Raw genomic sequence first — 22,464 nt, 5'->3', positions numbered from 1 at the left:
CAGTTAACTAATGCCCCAAACCCATCCCAGGTGGCTTGTTGTACAGTGATTTATTTCCTTGTATTTATAAGAGCTGATAAAAACAACAATACAGCCTCTATTAAGCATTTTCATAAACTAGGTTTGTAGGCAGAAACAGCACTTGTGGGAGACTTCTACATTCTATCCCCTGAAATGCTTTTATTTTCTCATGGTTTTGCATTTCTGTAATTAGCAGTATTCAGTGAAGACAACCCCACAAAAGTACTTATAACACATGCCTGCCCTGATTTATTTACATGTGTGTGGGTGTATGAGTCCACATGTAGAAAAATACACATGGAGACTTGTGTAAAAGCATTAAGAATTTAGAAAGACTGTGCAGTAGTTTCTCTCACAATTACATAACTTTAAATAAAAGGTTAGCAGGCTTTGTTCAACTGTCTAAAGAAATTCATCTTTGAGCTGAGACCAACCGTGGAAAACTGCAACTGAAAACAAAATTGGGGGGGGGGAGTGTAAACCGTGTGAAAAGCAGGGGGTTGTGATGGAAATTGGAATCTAATATTAAGCAATAATACTTTCAGTGGGAAATGCTAAGCTAGAGTAAGACTCTCTCTCTTTTTCTTTCTTTTTCCTTTTCTTTTTGGTACACAGAAACGTTCAGTTAAAGCTCTTGAGATGCTTCTCACTTCCTTTTTCTTCAATGGGTGTGTGGTGTTTTTTCTTTTTTGATGTAGAATTTTTGTATATGTGAATCATTAAGTTTTGTTTTCCTATTGATGGCAGTGTATAGCCTCTTTAAATCACAGCATATGCGGAGCGGGGGGAAGATGCTAAGAGTTCAGTGGTATCAGAATTTTGTGTTATATAGTTCCTTTGTGTATAGAGACAAGGAAGGATCTTCTAGTTACCATTTCAGATTTTCATTTTCAAAGGATGTGTTTTTCTGGCACAGCAAAACCATATCAGCCGCACTTTATTGACAGCAGTTTTATTGTAGCTAGCGGCTTTACAGTAAGCTGTTTATTGCTGTTTCCTAACTCAGTTGACAGCAATTGGGGAATTAATTTCCTTGCCCCCAGTGTGCTTTCTTGGGTATAAACAACAGATGTTTAAGATATGAAAACAGTGACCCATTTACATTTGACAACTTTTAAAATACACTATTCTACTTCACCTAAAATGCTGAAATTTGATTTGGGGCAGAAAACAAATAGACACTTCCAAGATTTTATAGGATGGATGGACTCTCCCACTCAACAGAGAAAGAGAATAGTTCATTTTTCACATTTCTCTAAAGAATGATATTCATATTTGGTGATGTTCAGACTTGCTAGAACTGGATAACTTATTCTAGACTTCTGTTGTTCTTACAAGAGGAAGTTCTAGGTTATATGTACTTGGGATCAATAACATGATGGGTTTTTGTTTGTTCATTTTCTGTTTCTAGTGGTGTATGTGTGTGTGTGCACGTACCTATGAAACTCTTTAAAGCACCATACAAATTGTTCTGTGAACATCATCATTGCCAAGGGTAGAGATTACATAGCATTATGTAGAATGGAATACAGTATGTAGCACAATAGCTTTTTAAAAATAATATATGGATTATAATCCATGTTCTATGTTATCCTTTTGTTTGGAAACTCACTGGTGGCACTAGTAAGGCTAGCACTTCTATGTCTCACTCACCTTGCAAATTCTGCTGAGGTGGCTGTAAATTGGAATTGTTTCAATGGCACATCACATGCACGATGTCATATTTTGGTGCCCCTTCCAAAAATTGCAAACTTTGACATAGCACATAGTAATGCATACTTCATGTAGCATCTTTTATCCTGCTGCCTCAATATTTCCCTATTCTATTGCCAGAAACATTCTCGTCATTCACATATGCAACGTTCTTTTTTCTTCAGTATAGTGATTGAATTAGTTGAGTCTCAGTAGGAAGCAGTAACACAAAGGATTGTTTCATATGCTCACCTTTCCTGTGTTAAAATCCTGCATGTAGAATGAATCTCCATGCGTGAAAACATGTATTATTGTGTAATATGTGAAATGTGGCATGAGAGTAGTTTTGTTTTTCCTCCTGAAAGGCAGCAAATTGCTCATTTCATACACTCGGAATGTTTTTGTCCACAGGTATTTTGAGGGCATTGGATGCCTTACCCTGCTTTAGTAGTGTAAGTTACAGTAATTGGCACTAAACCAGCTAATGTTGTAGACTAAGAAAAACAATCTTTTACATGTTTCCTCAGATGTAAATCCTGCTGTGTTCAGTGGGGTTTGTTTCCTAGTAAAGGTGATTAAGACTGCAGTCTGAGGCTACAGTGCTATGTTCATTTATCTGAATATCTTGAAGACATGATTGCATTGATGTCAGTATTGTCCCCACAGATGTGAATTACAGCTGTTCCATCCATAGTTCTTAAGGCCAATTTGTCACCCACTGGGTAGCCCTCTAGTGACTAGCTTCACTGCTCTTAGCTGTTATGGTCCTTGGATGGCAAACACACCGTCTCCTTTTGGTGTGATGTATGTGAAGGTGTATCACCTGGCACAGTGTGTGCTCTGCCCCTGTCACCTTTGACAGCTCAAGGTAATCTCTGTGTCATGACGAAGTGGTAGAGTAGTACTTGGTGGAGGTTGTTCATGTACATGTGAGTCAACTAGTGGGATGCCCAAGTAAATAAACCTAAGATTGGATGCCATGAAAATCAAGGAAACTAATTAATCTCAATCCACTGACATTTTATTATTTTTTGACTGGTTGGATAGAGACCTTAATGGGGTTTCCTACTCCAACATTGTGTTTGGTAGAAGATGGACCTGTGAAGTGCGTGACTGACCATGCAAATGATGTGTCCCAGCAGACGCCTGGCCACCCTTCAGTTCTTACAACAAAGATCAAATCCTCAACAGGGGGAGCTTGACTTGATCATTCACATGTTTTAGAGGCTTCCAATAAACTATTGATCTATATGCAGAAGTTCCCAAACTGATCCTCAGAGTTACTCTGAGTTAGTATTGAAAGGTATAGCATGGATGCCAGTGTATGAATGAGCAAAACCTAACTTGACTGGGCAGCTCACAAATGCCAGCTGCAGCAGCTTCCATGATCTCAGGTATACATTTGGTATTATCGAAGATCTTTGAAGTTAAACAGTTGTGACCTTCCAGCTCTCCCCTTACTCATGCAAATACAGGCATGGAGGCATTGTTTGGTCTGGCAACATCTTTCTTCATAAAGTGCCTAAGATGATCAATATTTCTCCCCCAAATTATTCTGTTTTCCCATAGCAGGCCATGGCCTGCCTGATCCCATCCCCACAGCACACACCAGCATTTATATACCATGTTACACTGATGTCAGTTAGCATGCTCCATTGCATGTACATTTTTGTGGTGAATACATCTCCCATCTCCACTGTTGCCTAAGAATTCTATCTACTGCAATACAGAAGAACAAAGTATAAACTGAAATGGGTTTATATTTAAATTGGGAGGGGGGAGAGAAGGAATTGCATGTGCATACAATTGCTGTAAAGATACAGAGGAGACACAAGTGTGGAATCAGTGCAGATCTTCTGATTGGTTAGGGGCCCATTTGCACAGATAAAACAGGTGTATGACTTGATGGACAGTGGCAATGTAAGTGCACATTCAGGGATGAGGCAACTGATTTGCTTCTCATCTAGTGTAGATGGAAGCAAACAATTCTCTTTGCATTTGCAATGCAGAATAGAATACATGTCCCCAAACAGTGTCTTGGACTGTACATAGTTTGTGGCACATTATCATTGTGGGTTAACCTAAACTACAGAAGAACAGAGGACCTGGTTATTTCCCTTTGCATTGCAATCATACAGTGTTGTAAGGATGTAAATCTTCCCTTTTCTCTCCTGGAAAGGGAAGACATGAAACTGCAGAATTCTAGTCCTCTCATCTATAAAAGATCGATATATTGTTGCACTCTGACAGCAGAGGACAATAAAGCTGGGAGGATTTGATGAGGGCACAGATTAAGGAAAATTTGTAAAACAGTTCCACATAACTAGTACAATGTGCAAAATATGAATGGTTGCTGCATTGACTTTCAAGGATTAGAAGTATCAGGCGGCTTGTTTGCAGCCTTTCTAACTACAGTACCAGGCAGCTGCTCTGTGCTGGCTCTGTGCGTGTTTTGCTTCTCAAAGTATAAGGACACCAGTTTTTCTCAGCTTGTACAAGTTATGCAGACCTTGATGAGGAAAAATAATGCTCTTGCCTAGAAATGAGAAGCCTTGCAAGACTTGAATATGGGTCATGGAGGTGTCTCATCAAGGTAAGAGGATGCGTATAGATGAAAAGGAAGAATGGCTGTTGTGAGGTCTTTATGTAGTGTCATCCCCCCAGCCCCCTATATTTTCATCCATCTTTTCTTCAGAAAAGGCTAAAAAAATACTTCTTGGCACTAGTACTCCCAGAGTGTCCCAGCCAGCATGTGCCCCTGGGTGACACAAACCATGGTGGCTGGGTGATGCTGGGAGCAATACTCATTTTTTAAAAAATGATAATTTCTCCAATTGCAGGAAATTCATTGAAAAGAAAGGGCAAAATAGGCCCACGGTGCCTTGTAATTACTATTGTGAGTAGCTCTCCATCTGCATATGTTCTCTGATCAATATTTTGATCAATATTTTGTTACTTTGGTCTCCGAAAATAACTATTTTTGGTGGTCACAATTTCCCCTTACACATTTTCAGTTAGTATTACCTGATAGTAGGGTTTTCAGCGGATCAATGGTTTCAGCGAATGAACTATTTTTGGTGAATTGTTTTGGGAGACTGTATGTCTCCCAAAACAATTACTGGCCCTTTTCCCTGGTCCCCATCTAAATTTTCCTTACAAGAACTCTGTCAAATGCACTAGACTGAGTTATTATTAATTGTCTCAAAGTTATCTGCAGGCTTTATAGGTGAAGGGGAATTGGAACCATCAGGTGGAATTCTATATATTGTTATCTTACCTTGGTTACTCCTTACTTTTGAGGAGACATGCAAAGGTCACATTCCAGCCACTATATCTTGCTGGCTGTCGGGCTGAAAAAAGCTTCTCAGCCCATAGTGCAAAATCTTCAGGCATAGCCTTGTAAAGGTTAAGTGCTTCCAAGCAGTCAGGTGGCTTTACGGTGGGGGTAGGGTCCAGAATTAAAAGGGTCATGGGAAGCAGGATGTAACTTAGTATGTCTCCTTGCAATGTGAACTGCAGTTTGAAAGTGTTACTGTTTGAACTACCAATCCCAGAATCTTCTGTCTATGTTAGCTGAGGGATTTTATTAGTCGTCATTCAAAAAACTAACTTGTCCAAACTCTGTTTTGAAATTATGGGGCAGGGAGAGACAGACTGATTTTGGGAATGGGATTTGAACTAAAAGCCGCATGCTCTGACAGAGTTAGGCATTGCCTGCTTTCTTTCTTCTCAGCTTCAAACTTTTGATGTAGCTTTTTAAAAAAATAAATTAATTCAGCATCATGGTCACATTTGTCAACAAGGTATGATTACTCTCTGAGCCCTAATGAAACCCATGCAGCTGAAGCACTGAACTATGCACCTGAATTCCCTTCTTTTCGAAAACCACAAAATAGTCCCATGGCACTTTAAGGACTAAGAATTTCAGTAGGGCTGTAATAAATGTGTCACAGGGCTTTGTGCTGGTTCCTGTGCAACTGACTAAAAGAGCTTGTCCTTTGGAAACAGTTTTGGCACACCTAGCTTTTACTGAGTTGCACAATGGAGTTGAAAATAGCTACTCTACACTAATAGCAGCAGGATTATTTAAAAATTTAATAAGAAAGAAAGAACAGTTAGGTAATTTTTTAGATTTTGACTTTTTGTTTTAAAAGTGTCTCCCCCCCCCCCCCCCCGGTAGCCAGAACAGCAGAGGAGTTTAGTGTTAGAGAATCAGATCTTCAAACTCTGCTTGGCAGTTTTATCACATATTGTTGGCAGTGTTTGAAATGCCACTGTGGTGTGTGGCCTTAGCTTCAAAAATTAACTAAGTAGTGCTGATTTGCATTATTGTTTCCTGCAGCATTTGCAGGACAACTAAATAAATCGTTGTTCTGCTACAGTGCATGCAGCAAAAAGAGATTTTGGGGTCAGGACCTCTGTGGATCAAAAAGTTGACCAGCTTCAGTTATTCCTCTGCAACCATTCTGTCCTACATTCTCTGCTCCCTGCAGTACAACTATGCATTGTTAAGGTGGACTGCTTAGATTTTCCTCACATATAGCAATCACTGATTCCCAGTGTGGTATAGTGGATAGAGTGACAGACTAGGACTCTGGAGAACAGGGTTTGAGTCCCCACTCAGCCATGGAAATTCACAGGGGGAGTGGAAGAGTGGAACTGGTAAAACCATTCTTTAAGTATCTCACATACCTTGAAAGCTGTATTAGGGTCGCTATAAGTCATTTCTGACTTGACAGCACAGAACAAACACATAGCAATCACTAGAATTGCTTTAGATAGGACACAATCCTACTAAAGAGAATTGCTGGTAGGTCCTAATGATTTTATTAGATGTGTTATACATACCTCCCTTCACTGAAATTTACAATACTGTACCTATCTACTTAGCAGTAAGTCCCACTGATTTCAGTGGGTTCTTATTTCCCATTATCTGTATATAAACTTGCTGCCTGAAACTCCTTTCTCTGGATTTTCTGCCCCATCTTGGTCATTTCTAATTTACTCACCTCAGCTTATTTACTGCCCTTTCTTCCTGCCTCTCGGAATTTAATTGTTCATTTTCCCCAAGGTTTTCTTCAAATTTCACTATCTCTCCATATTAATTCCTTCCTTTCCAATTCTTCCATCTATCCCACTCTTTCTCATCCCCCCTTTTACTGTCCAGGGATTCCTACTCCCCCTGCCCCATGATGCTGAACAAAACTCCTTTATTAATTCCATTAAAAAGCATGTTGCAGAAAGAATGTGTTTATTAGTTCAAGAAAAGTGAAAGGATAATCAACGAAATTGTGGATAGAAATGCTACAGTGTGATGTAATTATGTTTCCTTGGGAAAAGTCTGCATAAAACCAGTGGGCATGCTGGCTTTTGTAACTTTTCTAGTATTTTGTGTCCTCATACTACTGTCCTGAGACATTTTCTCAGGTGAGATTGTGTTACTTTGAAATGACACAAAGTGAGCATTGGCACCTCACAGATAAACATTTGTACAAATCATAATAAACACAAGTACAAATTGGGACAAAAATAAAAACAAATCAGGATATTCATTAAATATCCCTGATTCATCAGATATTTATGGCTTCATATTCTTGGGATCCAGAGACCCCAACAAATAAGAAGCAACAAATATAACTCATTTATATTCGTCCCTTCATTCCCTATATGCTTATACCCCTGTGGATCAGCTGTTCCTCAAGGGCATAAGCAGAGAGGGGTTTTCCCTTAGGGCAGCTTGCTAAAGCCTGCCCGAAGGGAATCTCACCCCCGGGGCTGGGGGTTGGCCTAGGTCCCCTTTCCTCTTCTTCCTATGCCCGCTGCAGGGTTGCTTAGATCCCTGCTTTTCCTCTTCTTGCTAAGCCCCGCGGCAGCCCCACAGCTGCACAATCACTTTGATCTCTGCTTTCCCTCTTCTTCCTAAGCATAGCAAGAGGAGGGGAAGCAGAGATCAAAGTGATCATGCAGTGCTCTGATCCCTTTTCTTTGATCCCTGCTTTCTCTTCTCTTGCTATGCCCCCCCAGAGGCATAGCAAGAGGAGGGAAAGGGGTAAACAAGGCCCGATGAATGATAAATTGATTTGCTGGGGGGGGCAATTCATCATTTGTGGGTTGTCCAGTTTGATGACCCACGAGACAAGATGAAGTGCCAAAATGGCACTTCACCCCATCTCTAATCCCTGCTTTTCTTCCTCTTGCCATGCCTTGCAAGGCTTAGCAAGAGGAGGGGGAAAGGGATCAGATTGCTTTGATCCCTGCTTTTCCTCTTCTTGCTAAGCCCTGGGGCATAGCAAGAGGAGGGAAAGGGGGAAACAATGACCAAACAAATGACGAATTGATTTGTTGTCCATCAGGTCACTGGGGTGCAATTCGTCACAAACCAAGACGAAGTGCCAAAATGGCTTTTCGTCCCCATCTCTAAACATAAGTCATGCAAATGTTGTTCTTGGTTGTAAAATCCAAAGTCCATAATGCAGCAATTGAAAGCAGCCTTTATAGATGCATATTCATCCCATAGTGTTCTTCTCAACATATTGCAGATTGGTGCAACAATCTATGTGTCATTTCTGTCAAGGGCCCAGTGGTGGAAATCCAACTGAAAAACTGTATTAAATCCATCGGTGTAAAGTGCAGCTGTAAATTGCAAATTAAGAAGTCAGCGTAAGTGTTTGCGAGCAACTAATGAGTCAGGTTGACTAGTGTGAGAAATGCCGACACTGACTTCTTAACTTCTAGAAATTCATGTCTGAGAACCACACTAATGGAATTATGCCAGCAAAGATAACTAATAGCATTCTGGCCACTGCTGAGCAATTTGAGTCCAGTTAGCACACGTGTTTTGGCGTTTCAGTTGATTTCTTGTCAATTTTTACGGGATTGTTCTGTCACTTAGCAGCAATGAGGTGAAAAATACTGGCATCCATTCAGACATTATTTGCATGGCAGAACAGCAGATGTGTCTCTGTTCCCTATACTACATGTATAATATTACATGTGACACACTCCAGGAGGAGGCTTGAATACACTGCTCTCTGGTTTTTGCTGTTCCTTCCTGCCCCTCAAAGAAAGAGAGAGAGAGAGAGAGAGAGAGAGAGGAAAGGTGCGCACACCACACATTTAGAAGGATGGAGGCACTGTGTGTGAACTATCTGTATCAAACATTCATTGAAGGTGTGTGTTGGAGATGTAGAAGCTGAGATTCCTGTCTCTATCAATGTCCAAGTAAATGTGGGCTACTTGTGTTTTAGGCATGATAAGTAAATTCTGTCTCTCTCACTTGATCTGCAGTGGCTTGTTCAAATGTCCAAGCAGCCACATTTAGCACTGACAATTTCAAGCGATTACATGGATGTGTGGATTGGCCTTTAGTTTCTGAAGAAGAGCAGACATCTAGACCGTCGTCTTATTTTGTTTTAATTTCAAGTGCTGCTGGTGGAGAAAAGCAAGGCAGGAATGAATCTCAGTGTGGACTTTCCAGTAACTGACTTTGAAATTGCTTTTAGGTTGTGACAGTAATGGCTCGCAGGTGTGTTTTATACTTAAGCCTTCAGCAATCAAGAGCAGTAGCAAGCAGACTAGATTGTCAGCTCAAATAAACAAACAAAAATCACAAACAAAGAAATCTGTGGCAGTAATACCTGTATTTATTTTATTCTTTTAGAAAACTGAGTGCTGAGGAAATAAATAAATAAACCCAATCTACATCTGTTGAAGGATAGTAAACCTGGCCTGTTGAAATGCAATCTCTCTTGTACTGTGGAGATAGGCTTTTTTCTATTTGAGATTTCATCAGGTTTTGTTTCAAAAAGCTGTTAAGTCTGTCAAACATTTCAGTTTGAAAGGAACTCTCCTTCCTCTCCCCTTCCCCATTCCTCTGCTACAACAGCACTGTGGGCTGTCATTCACCAGCTATGCCAAATGAGGGGAGCATTATATTTTACATCTCAGTTTTATTTTAGAGCCCTCTCTTTTTTCTTCAGATAAAACTAACAGATTAATTTTCAAAACTGACAGAAAAAAAACTACTATCATAGTTCCTTTCATATAATTCTAAAAATATGTAATAATAAGACTTGAAAAGGGCCATAGTGAATATCTATTTAGGTATTCTCAGTGTAATTGGGATCTCTGCTTCATCAGGCTGAACTGTTCTTTAGGCAGGGATGTTCATCAGTTGTCTAAAAGTGACTCATGGCATGGTGAAACCGAGATGATAGAGCAGCTCTTGATGGTCCCGGTGACACATGTCAGACATTTTGCCTGAGCCAGAATCTTCAGATATGGAGTTTCAAACTCTCATGGGCTCCATTGCTTTTATCCTGCCATAGAACCAATGTTCAGATGGTGTTTCGTCAGGTAGATAGGGTGGCCTGGTTGGCCCAGTCAGTGCTACAATGCAGCTATGCCTGGCCTAGGGCACAAAACATAGATCTTTGTGTAATATTTTTGATGGTGCTTAAGCTAAATGATACTATGTTTTCTTTCTTGGTTTTATTTTTTAATTAGGCATGGTTTCCAAAGATGAGGTTGAAAAGCCAGATATTAACTTCTCAGATCATTTAGTAAGGGCATTCTGACTGATCCTATATTTTTAACCTAACAGCAACACACACCAGATACTGTGTGGGATGGGGAAAACTGGGGATATTGAACATTAGGCAGCAATGCTTAGTGCTCTCCCCCCCCCTCTCTGTGTGTGTGTGTGTATTGGTAAAAATTATTCTGAGCCTGTCATATCTATCTGGGCACTGACAGTTTAGGCCATTACCTAACATTCTTAACCTGTCTGAGCGATGAATTCCAGGAGGGTAAGGGAATAGAATTAGGGACTTGCTTTGGACATTGAAATGATTGCACTGAAACTAAATAAAATGAAGGCATAGGGAAAGGCTTTTGGAGAACAACATAAATGCCTTTCACAATGATTTCCTTGTTTCATTCTCCCTATCCTGGCACTTCCAGATGTTTCCAGTCATTGGGCAACTCACAGAGCATTATCTCATGGATTTGTGGTTTCTTCTGACAAACAAATACAGCATTTTGATTCTGTATGTGTGTGTGTGGGTTTTTTTTCCCTCCAAAGGTGTGAGCCAAGAATGGTAATATTGCACATTGTCTTGCTGGGAGTTTAACAATCGTTTTTCATTGACTAGATTGCAGGGAAAGCAAAGTCCCTACAAATGCTTCTGTTACCAAGCTTTGTTAATATCTAGGATTTGGCTTTCCTCTCTGCTTTAGCAGTTGATGAAGACATGCTTTAATCCCTTGCAGGGGACTGAGAAACCAATGGCTTGTGGAGTATTTGGATCTTTAAGCCTCTGTTGTGAATGGCATGAAAATGATGTCATTTGGTTGATGTTTAAATACACTTCCTTAAATAGAGATGGTTGCTTTCTCTCCCTCTGTTTTTTCTCTTTCCTTTCTCTGAATTACCTCCCACTTCATTTCTCAAATGTATTTATTCTCTGTAAGAAGTCTGTGTGCCATGTATCGGAAATCTGGGATTTCCTGACTAGTAAATATTATCACAGAGCAGACAAGGACTGTGAGATGGCTTGTATTGGATCTGGTATAGCACAGCTGAGTAATAAAAGACCAGAGCATGGTAGGGAATCAGTATTAAAGCAAACCAAATGACCTTTCTTTGTTTCAAACAGTTGGGTGCAACTAAAGGAAATTTTCTGGAGAAATTGTTGAGGAAAAAGGTTTTTGAAGGCTTGTGACAGCAGGCTCCTCTTAAATTTTAAGCAGGATGGTAAATAGAGTTGACTTAGGAGTGCTAATAGAGAAATGAGGAAAAAGCTTAAGGGCACATGGTGTTAAGTCAGGTAAAATATACATAGGGATAAATGGGTTTCAAGGGTAAATGTATTTGTCTATGTTTTTATTATCTGATTTTATATTGGAAGCCGCCTAGAGTGGTCCGGTGGGCCAGATAGGCGGGGTATAAATCAAATAAATAAATAAATAAATAAATGGATACAGGAGAAAGGGTGTATGGTGGCGTTTCTTAATAATCTGAATAAGGAATCTGAATTTGAAGAAGCATGTTTTAGAGCACTGGGGTCATGAGAGATGTGTGACATTCCCCCCTTACTCAGAGCCTTCAGGGGAAAACATTACATAGGTATCAGTGGGAGTTGTGCCTTCACCCCAAAAGGAAATTGCTTGGCACAAGGCAGTCTATGTGGGGAAGAGAGCACAGCAGAGAGGAAAACAACTTTCCCCATGCAGTTCAGTCCATCCAGAGGAAGGAAGGAAGGAAGGAAGGAAGGAAGGAAGGAAGGAAGAGTGAGTTTATTCGCGAAGGCTTTCACGGCCGGGATCTAATGGTTGTTCTGGGGTTTTCAGGCTCTTTGGCCGTGTTCTGAAGGTTGTTCTTCCTGACGTTGCTGTCCTCTGAAGATGCCGGCCACAGAGACTGGCGAAACGTCAGGAAGAACAACCTTCAGAACACGGCCAAAGAGCCTGAAAAACCCAGAACAACCAAAGAGTGAGTTGTTCAGGAAGGCAATGCAGCCTTTGAGCTGAAATAAGTTCCCCAATTCAAATATAGGACAACCCCTACCTACAGCCCCATCCTACAGTGAAGGAGGTGTTGGAATTCAATTTAAAAGCTGTGCCAGAGACCTGAGACAGAATCTCAATGTAACCTGTAGTCCAGAAAGAAAAAGGAGTCTGAGGAGGTGGGGTGAGCTTCCTGCCTTGAGAATATTAAGACCTAACCCTCTCAGAAGGCAGGGCCCCAGGAAGGGGATTCGGAGTAATGTGAAGACAAACTGGGTTCTGGGCCTGGGCCTGCTATGCAGTCGGATGAAGTGACCTGCTGCAGGTATGCTCAAAATGTTTGTAAGTATTCTGAAGAGCTCACATGAGCTCAGCCCATAAGTGCCAGAGGCATCATCAATGGGGAAAAATCCAAAAACCTCTTAGTGGATTTCAATAGAGCTGTCAGTTGTAGATGGGCTGCTTAGGATACTGGGTTAAACAAGTTTTATTCCTATTAATCCCTATTAAACCCACCTGAATTTTGAAATTCATTAACTGAGAACTGTTGGAAACTCTGGCTATTGCTTTCATATACTGCTTGTTAGACTTCATAGTGACACTTTCAGGATGCTAATATGTTCCTGGTTTAAATGTCTTAACATTTCTGTTAGAAACTAGCCAGATTTGTCTAATTTATGAAAAGCTCACAATAATATCACCTTGAGAAATCATTCCTCAGATCATGCTGGCAAAGGGCATAATCCACTGGCAATCCATAATAGGTGTGATGTTTCTCTGAGATTTAGGTATAAATTGGAAACCTACAAACAAATCCCCAAACAATGTCAAAGCTGGACAGAGCTGAAACCACAGATCATTATAACCTGCTGTCATTTTACAAAGCAGATTAGGATGAAAAGAAAAGGTAGGGAGACATCTAAACTCTCTTTTCCTTTCTTTTTTTCATCATGTCAGCAGCGTTTTAATTCAATTATCAAAAAACCTTTTGATTTAGCATATTGCATGCAGTCTTTTTATATTCTCTTGTGGGCTAAATTGCTAGGAAATTGGAGATGTTAAACTTCACACCCTTAGCAGAGGAAATATAGATCTAAGTATTCTATTCCTTCATGAATTCCAGCTTCCCCACCAGTGGCGGACTTAGTGGATCTATGCTCTTGAAATGTCTGTTCACTACAACTCCAGTAGTAAGTTACAACTAGAGTAGGCCCATTGAATCAATGGAACTTGCAGAGGAGTTGACTCACCAAATTCTCACTGATTTAATTAGTCTACTCTAGCTGCAGTTTTATACTGGGGTTCAGCCCCAAAGTCTATGCAACCTTCATGCAACTGATACTGCCATTCCATGTTACAACTGTACTTGTATATCAGGGTATTACTCTTCTCTGCTGTCCCCAAACCTTCATTCCACAGCTGCTGCTAGGTGGAAAATGAATTATTCCCTGTGGTATTTGTATGTGAGTCCAAATGCTACAATATGGATTCCAACTTCAAAATAAAACAGTACAGGTTTCTTAGAAGCCAGGCTTGTTTTGCTAATGATAGGACCAAAAATATTTAAGGTGAATAAAGAAGATGTGGATGGCAAAATATTCTTGCTGTCAGTCAAGTCCCAGGAAGATTAAGCCAGTATGATAAATTGATTTAGAATTTGCTGTAAAGACTGATATTAGAAGCTAACAAATTCCAGCTTAAGAATCAAAAGAGACCCAAGGGTAATTCAGTATGTAACCTTGAAAAGTTTGAAGCTATTTTCTTGGGTTAATGTCTTAAGTGAGTTTGAGGCCACACTTGCCGATCCAGATGTTTTTGGACCATAACTCTTCTCATCAGGGATTCCAATAATTAGGGATAGTGTGTGTTGTAAACTACAATTATCTGGAGTACTGTTGTTGCCTGCTTCTGATTTAGAGACTGAAGTACAGCACGAAGACACTATTTTTTAAAACCAGGGACTGAAAAAAATAGCCTGAGCCTTAGTGATATCAGGCCTTACCAAGTCAATGGCTTCTTGTTTCTACTGAGAAAACTGTGGGCAGGAGGAACTCAGATTTGAGGAGAGGGGAGTAATAAAACATATGAAAGAATTGTCCCTAAGTACTGGCCCTCCTGTGGCACGTGTGAGCAACTGTTGCACTCTAGACATTTTTGGCCCAAAACTGCCAGTGGCTCTAGTCATCGCAGCCACTTGTGGAGAAAGATGGGAACTGTAGTTCAAAAATATCCAAAAGGCCACAGCTAGGTGTCCTGCCCTATACGGAAACTATATACAGGCCCAGGCTTGGATTTTCAAGTTAGCCTCTGAAAGAGTCCATGACATGACACATACTGCCTGTCAACTGCAGTCCAGGTTTTTATTTTTTTTTACTTTCAGTGCTTAATGAGAGCTCTGAACTTGAACTCACAAGGTCAAGCATGCTGGGCTTTATATAAGTCCCAGCCTGATACCCTGGGTAAAGTTATGAATACAGATGCTTCTTGGTCCCACAACTATGGGATTTTCTACATTTTATCTTTCCTCACCCGCAGTTTCTCTGCCAGAAGAATGTCCTTAGTTTCTTCCTATGACATCCTGCACATAATTTCCTACATGTTGCACAAGAATTGATGCAATTCTTCCTGGGATTCTTTACCAGCTCCTATAGCTCAGTGGTTTAAGTATCTGAGCCAGAGGTTGGGATTTTGTACCTCCTGCAAGTAGAGCCAGAGGGGAATGATAAACCACTACACAGAAAACCGTGGAAAGAGTCACTATAAGTCAGAATTGACTTGAAGGCACCTGATAATGATGATTATATAAATCTTACCTATTGATTTTCAAGCAAACAGTGACTCTGATTATTATGGGCCATTACTTGACCATTATGGACAGAACAGCAATCAATTAAGGCAGAGATCCCCAACCCCTGATCCACGACTCGGTGCCGGTCTATGGGCTTGCCAAAACTGGGTCGCAGAGACGGATCTGCCGGTGGGCGTGTCGTGCTCACGCAGGAGGCATCACACTCGTGTGGGGGCATCATGCTTGTGCAGGGGACGTGTCGTGTTCATGCAGAGGCCATGTCATGCTCGCACAGGGAGTCTGTCACACTCACGCAGGGGCGTATCATGCTCACGTACAGCCTGACACCCCCCACAAGCACGGAGGTGCCCCCGCCCCACCCCGCACATGGAGCTGGGACCCCCAACTGGTCCATGGTCTCAAAAAGGCTGCGGACTGCTGAATTAAGGCTCTGATGACTTAGTTTTGCAGAAGCAAATTCACCTCGGCAACATTCAGCCCCCACCCCTTTTTTCTTGACTCTTCCTACATTGGGTGGAAATCACTCTCTGTTTCATTATTACATCACATAGAGCATTTCTTGCTGATTTTCTGCACAATATTAAGTTTGACAATCCTGGGCTGCCTGTGCCTGAAGAATTATCCTTGGTAAGGTTTTTGTATCTCTTTGTTACTCTTCTCAATTTCTGCTTGCTTTTAAACTGACCGGTGTAAGAGACTGAAACTGAGAACAGCACCAAGGAGATAACAACAGTCCTTCAGGCAGAAGCAGCACAGGGCTGCCAAACTTAAGCTTGTGGAACTTTACTTACTTTACTTTATTAGAGTTTTACCCCGCCCCCCTAGACAAAGTCTACTCAGAGCAGCTTACACACATGATAAAAACATCATAATGTAACAAATATCTTAAAAATTAATTTAAACATCATAATTTTAACACTTACTATTAATCATTGCCAAGATGAAATAATTTAAAAGACAAAGAATAGAGATCAGTTATTGACTGGAGGGAACGCCTGCCAAAAGAGCCAAGGTTTTAGCTGGCTTTTAAAAATACCCAGCGAGGGTGCCAGACGGATTTCTGTTGGGAGGCTGTTCCATAGCCGAGGGGCCACTGCCGAGAAGACCCGGTTTCTTGTTCTTTCTTTCCGGGCCTCCCTCAGCGTTAGGCCCCCTCAGCCATCCCTGCTGGCTATGGCGAGTGATTTGGGTAGATCTAGGTGGGAGGAGACGATCTGCCAAGTACAGTATCGAGATCCCAAACCATTTAGGGTTTTGTACGTCATCATTAACACTTTGAAGTCAATGCAGAAACGAATGGGCAGCCAATGCAAAGCAGCCAGAGTGGGAGAGATATGCTGATATTTCCTCATCCCACTAAGAAGCCTGGCCACCACATTCTGCACCATTTGAAGTTTCTGCATCAATCTCAAAGGCAGCCCCACTTAGAGCACATTACAATGGTCTAATCTCGAGATTACAAGTGCATGGACAAGAGTAGTGAAGGACCCCCCCTCCCCATTAAGATATGGTCGCAGCTGGGCAATCCGCCATGGATGGAAACTGGCGGAGCAGGCCACAGATGCCACCTGAGTTTCCATGGTAAGCGCCGGGTCCAGATGTATCCCCAAGCTGCAAACCTCACTCTTTGTGGTGAGAGTTGGACGCACGCACGCATGAACGAAAGAACACGCACGTGTGCGCACGCACACAAACACACACAGAGAGAGAGAGAGAGAGAGAGAGAGAGAGAGAGAGAGAGTAAGCCTTAGAACTGTCCTGTAAGATAGGTCACAGTTCAGTCCCTTAGCTGTTTCCTTAGGTCTTGATAAGATTTAAAGATCATCTATGCTCAGGTTGTTTTGTGAAAATCTCTATATAAAATATTCGTCCTTAGTCAAAGACAACATAATTCTGTCCTAGATTTCAAGCCCTTGGGATGTGCTTTCTTTCTCTTGCCTGTTGTAATTTCTTCTTTGAGAGAAGGGGGGGAGAGATCTTTATCTTAATGCCTTATATCCTAGCAAACCAATGTATATACTGTACCATCATTTCTGTAACTATTTACCACTTCACTCCCTTTTCTGTTTTAACTAACAAGAGATAACCTTGCATTTTGTTTTAAATTTTGAGTTGTCATCTCATCTAGCTGCCTATGAAGTGAAGCATACAGAGGCTTGCAAAGTGCATTCACCCCTACGTAGAAAAGAACTATTTATGACAATTGTTCAGCATTTTTTTCTACCAATATTTGCTACTTAGTCAGATGAAATGAAACAAGAAAAATGAGAACAAACATAGACATACACGCATACACTGTCACAACCATACAAATGGATATCACTAGTAAGCTCTAGCTTTAATCCATTGTTCATTCCATAAAAGGATTTTTTTTGGTGCTTCTGTTCTGCCTCATTCATGGATTTATGGTGGGTTCAAGTCCAGACAACAGTGGCTTGTGTTTGCACCCCCACCCACCATGATTTCTCAGTCGTGTCCCATCTTTGTTCACATAAGGAAAAAGAAAGGAAAACATATAGCAGGGGAAGTCGGGAAGTCATTCCATTTTGGAGCTAGCATATATAGAACACTTGATCATTTTATTTAAAAAAAATATTACATTTTCACATTTTTCTGTTGGACTTACTATTCAGGGTAAGGATTCCAATAATTCCATGGATGCTTTCTTTTCTTAACTTTGGGTATATCTATGCTACCAACTTTTATCAGCTTAACAGCAAGTTTTAATAACATATGTTAGTCTGTAGGAGTCCACAAGCCTCTGTGTTGGCTTTGCTGAAACCCAATAACACAGCTGTTCCCAGAAAACTCATAACAATGTTATATTAAAATCTGGTGTTAAATGGTCATAATGACCATCAATTTTTTAAAGGTTTGTTGAGGAGGCTGAGAATTCTGTATCACAAACCGAAGGCTTAAAACCCAATAAAGAACTGCATTCCTGGAGTTGTATGGAGCAACATGGGATTGCTTTACCAGGTTTTAACAGGGGTGACCAAGATGTCTTGATGCTGCAGTGAGAAGACACATGCCACCTTTATCTCACTGCCATCATCCCTTCCCCTCAAATACATCATTTTGAGGAGACCTTAGAGCAGTGGATCCCAACTTTGAATCCCCAGATGTTCTTGGACTACAACTCCCAGAAATCTTGGCCAGCATAGTTAGTGTTGAAAGCTTCAGGGAGTTTTAGCCCAAGAACACCTAGGGACCCAAGGTTCAGAACCGCTGTCTTAGAACAAGGCATTGTTCTAAGATCATCAAGATAAGTGCCTGTTCCACTATGCCACAGGCAATCTTGAGTGCAACCTTGCCCACAAAACTTCATTCTTGAGTATTTATGCTTAGTGTGCTTTCTTAAGAGTTGTGTTAGTGGTTTTCTTGCTAGGGAATTTGCATGTGCTACAGCAGGAAGGTGGGCAGCATGCGTCTCTAGCTAGATGATTATTTTTAAAAACAGAATTCCTTGTGCTGAAAATGTTTGATTTTCAGAAACTGTTCACATTTCTATTAATTTAAAACATAACCTGCTTGGTTTTGTGGTTGATCATCAAGAAGTTGTGGTTGATCATCAAGAAACACTGATCTCATTTACAACTATGACTGCTGAGACACAGAAGTCTACTTGAACACCAAGAAGTTCCAGCTTCTAATGATGAGCTATCTGTAATATGGTATGGCCCTCTGGGAACAATAGGGCCAAACACTTTGGACAGATTTGCTGGGAACACTCATTTGTGGTCAGTCTGGAGCAAGCACTTCTCCTCTGAGGAGTGACCTTTGGAGCAAGGCATCAATGTGGATGACAATGACCAGCTAGCTGACAACAGCTGAGAGTGGTGACAGGTGGGCATGCTGCACATTTTTTCTCTCTGCCTCTTAGATCCAAGAGCAAAGCGCCTGGCAAAATCCATCATGTCATGATTGAACATTTGAACTTTTCAGTTCTTCACACGGATAGAAATCTGATGAAGTGGTGTTTCAATCCAGAAAAGCTTGGGAATTGTGTAATGATTTTTAGTAGTCTATAAAGGTATTGCCTACATATTTTTGCATTTGTATATTATTTTGTTTAGACTCTTACTTCATAAGAGTGGGGCATGTAAGGATTCTTCGTACTGTCATGCTGCCTGGTTTAGCCAAGCCAAGTACATTCTTAATCCCCCTGAATGTAAAAGAAATACAATGGCCCTTAGACATAGTGCTAAACCATATAAGAAACTGGCTTTGAGAAATAATACTTTGGCTTCAATCTCTGTATCCAAAAGACTGCTTGGCTTCATACTGTGAGCAAATAATAAGGCTATTTCTACTGTTACATGGTGAGAAAAGCTAGCAGGTTAGACATATTAGTTGTTTTTCCACCTTGTGAAGGAGGTTTTTCTTTCATCTTCCTTTTTATCTCTTTGATAATTTCTTTTACAATACCCTTCTCTTCACTTTTGATCTCTGTCACAGCCATTTTTAACATCGCTCCCCTTTTCCAAACTAATTTGCTTGCCTCTTTATCTGCCAGGGATGCTCCATCCAGTTGAGGATCCTCTTCTCTATAACATCTTTTTTAAAACAAAACTGCCTTACAAGACAGCAAATGTGATTCACAATCAGTACTTACACAGCAGGTGTCATTTCCCCCACTCAGATTTGATACTGTTGGCTGCTGCTTCCAATTAGGCCTTGTACTAGAAGCACAACTGGAGAAGTAACAGAGTTCAGTGATGAATCAGACAAGTCCAGATACTGAGAGAATATCTTAGCGGCGATTCTCTCCCTTACCAGAGTGCATAAGTACGAGTTGTTTTCCTGTCTTGTTGCTATGCCAGCAGATCAATACAGCTGCCTTCTGCTTTTGGATGGTCCCTAGAGTGAAGTCACCTCCTAGTAAGACTGAGGGGAGACTCTACACTTCCAAATGTACTGTACCTTTATTCTCTATGCCTTTGGGAAGGAGGGGGGAAACCTACTGTTTTTGTCAGGCCAAGGAAGGGCTGTACCTTGATCTAGATGCTGCAGAGAGCTCATTGGTGGATGTGACAAAAACTCAGAGTTATATGTCATCATCTGATACTTTTCAGAGAGCTCTTCTGATCTTCTATAGCTTGAAAGCCAGTTTGCTTTGCTTTGTCATCAGGAGGTACACAATTTTCCATTTTATTCTGATTGTTCAGACACAACCTAAAGCTTGGATAAAATTGATGTCCCTGAAACATTAGGATGTTTTCTTCCTCTGATGACACACTTAAAGATCTGTTTTGATCCTCAGGGACAGGGCTCTTGTTTTCATGTTTACCTTCCTAGGATCAAAGTTTGGAAAGGTCAGTTTTAGACAACAATTCCTACAATCCCCAGCCAGCCAACGTGGCTACTGTCCTTGCTATCTGAGCTATTTTGAAAGATGTAATCACGGAATATACCACATCTAAGCTCTACTCAGTAGTTACCCTGGGCCTTTTCAGATAGGGTTAAAGTAGAACCGTGTCTAGAGAGGTGCTACTAGGGCAGATAAATCAGCATTCTGGCTTGGATTAAAGCAACTTCCCATGTTCCTTTTGTGTGGAATCTAAACAGAAGAACAGAAAGTATAATGCCCTGTCTTTGAGCCTCCTGAAGTATCTGTTAGCCATTGTTAGAAAGAAAATGCTAGACTAGCGGGATCTTTGTCTGATCCAGTAGGGTGCTTTTAATATTCCAGTGTTGACCACTGAGGCTTTAGCAGAGATTTTGATCTCAGTATGCAGTTCTGGAAGGCTAAACCACCTAGTATTGCCAATCAGCCAGTTCCCTTTGTGGATTAGGATAAATGTTCTGAAACATGGATATTCTCTTTTAGATAAAGACAAGATGCTCTGTCCTTCCCTGATTTTATAGGGACCTGTCAAAGAAAGAACAATCGTTATGGCTGATAATCTGTGAATTTTATGGGCAGGCAGTTTTTGAGTCTGACTCTGATCCTGTAAAGAACAGCAAGCTCTTTCAGCTGGAACATGAAATGCAAGCTGAGCTGAAAAAGGAAAGGCAGCATTATTTTCCCTCCCTGGTATTCCACTTGAGTCATACAATATTATTTAATGGTTAAGATAGACTAAGTGTTGCCTGCAACATTTCCTAATGGGCAGTAGATAAGTTAGCTAAATAAGGATGCACAGTGCATATACTGCAGAAGAAAACTAGGGACTTTTGGCACACAGATATGGCCACAAGCAGTCTTATCATATGTACCACATCCTCCCCAGGTACAAGAGTGAGGGAAGAACCAACTGTGCTTCTTTGCAGCAGTAGCTTTCCATAGGGGCACTGCCTTGTTCTCTCAGGATTCCTTCCAAACTTATTTAAAATATTTTCCAAAAACGGTATTGTTTTAGGTTTTGGGGAGGAGCGGGGGAAGGCAAAACAATTTTGATTGCTTATGTATACACTTGAAGAGCTGTGTTTTTTTTTAAAAAAGGACAACATTGAGATTAATTCTCCATTCTACTCTTTCCTTTCAATGAGTCTGTTAGTTTGTCCATTAGTATTAGTTCCTGTAATTTTATTAAACAATCCTCCATGGAAGGTTCCTCCTTGTCTCTCCATTGTTTTGACACTTGAATTCTGGCTGTGCCTAATATGTGTAAACAAATTGTTGTCTCTTGTCCTGAGTTTAACTTTACCATATTGAACAAATAAGTTTCAGGTTACATGTCTCTTTTTATTTTTAAATCTAGGGTGATTATTTTTTCTATTTCTTTCCAAAATTTCCTAATACATTTGCAACCCCTTTTATTGGTTTACGTCTCCAACATTTGTCTTTCTCATTTTTCTTCACCTTTGCCAATTTCTCTGGTGTCATATACCATCTATATAATATTTTCATATATTTTTTTTCAAATCTGCACTTATTAATAGTTTTTGGTTATCATTCCATGCTCTAAACCAATTCTCTGTTTGAATTGTTCTACCTAATCTCAGTGGGGGAAAGTAAAGAGTTAGGTATCTTAGAGAGAAATGGAAGAAAGATTCCAAACCTGTACCAAGTGACTTAGGTTTAAATTAGATGCAGCATTGCTCTCAGCAGAAGTTTAAACAAAGTAAAGCAGACTATTAATATGGATATAAAATAAGAATTAAGAAAGGTATTATTAAGATTGTGAAGAAAATAAGTGTCTGGTGCAAAATAAGGAAGTAAAAATGTTAAAGATTTACTGTTTTGAAAAGAGATAATAGAAAGTTATTTTGGTTATGTGCTATTATTGTGATAATTATATACTTATTTTTATAATTTCTTTTTAAAATTCAATAAAGATTAAAAGTTTAAAAAAAGGACAACAAACTAAAAATTGGACAGCATGATCTTTGGAAGGTGCCATAATACTGTGATTGAGTGAGAGAAAGAAAAAGTGGAAAAAGAAGAATGTCTACTTTTTGGAAGCTTCCAGCAGGGTGATCCTCCTTTAAAA

The 22,464-nt window shown here is 40.4% G+C and overlaps 1 protein-coding gene and 2 long non-coding RNA genes across 18 annotated transcripts in view; 2 read left to right on the top strand and 1 right to left on the bottom strand.

The window, feature by feature from the left end:
• PCDH9 (protocadherin 9) overlaps positions 1 to 22,464 on the top strand; it is a 1,094,858-nt gene that overhangs the window by 10,931 nt on the left and 1,061,463 nt on the right. The window lies entirely within an intron of this gene.
• The window catches only part of LOC144588282 (uncharacterized), a 139,030-nt gene continuing 117,287 nt past the window's right edge, over positions 722 to 22,464 (bottom strand). Inside the window, exon 2 of the long non-coding RNA XR_013543777.1 lies at positions 722 to 22,464. This exon is cut by the window's right edge and continues 42,674 nt beyond it. This is a non-coding gene — a long non-coding RNA (uncharacterized LOC144588282).
• LOC144588281 (uncharacterized) overlaps positions 15,294 to 22,464 on the top strand; it is a 35,194-nt gene continuing 28,023 nt past the window's right edge. Inside the window, exon 1 of the long non-coding RNA XR_013543776.1 lies at positions 15,294 to 22,464. This exon is cut by the window's right edge and continues 24,139 nt beyond it. This is a non-coding gene — a long non-coding RNA (uncharacterized LOC144588281).

This window comes from Pogona vitticeps, chromosome 3 (assembly GCF_051106095.1).
Source record: "Pogona vitticeps strain Pit_001003342236 chromosome 3, PviZW2.1, whole genome shotgun sequence".
Classification (NCBI taxonomy): Eukaryota; Metazoa; Chordata; class Lepidosauria; order Squamata; family Agamidae; genus Pogona; species Pogona vitticeps.
This window is presented reverse-complemented; position numbering and strand designations above follow the sequence as displayed.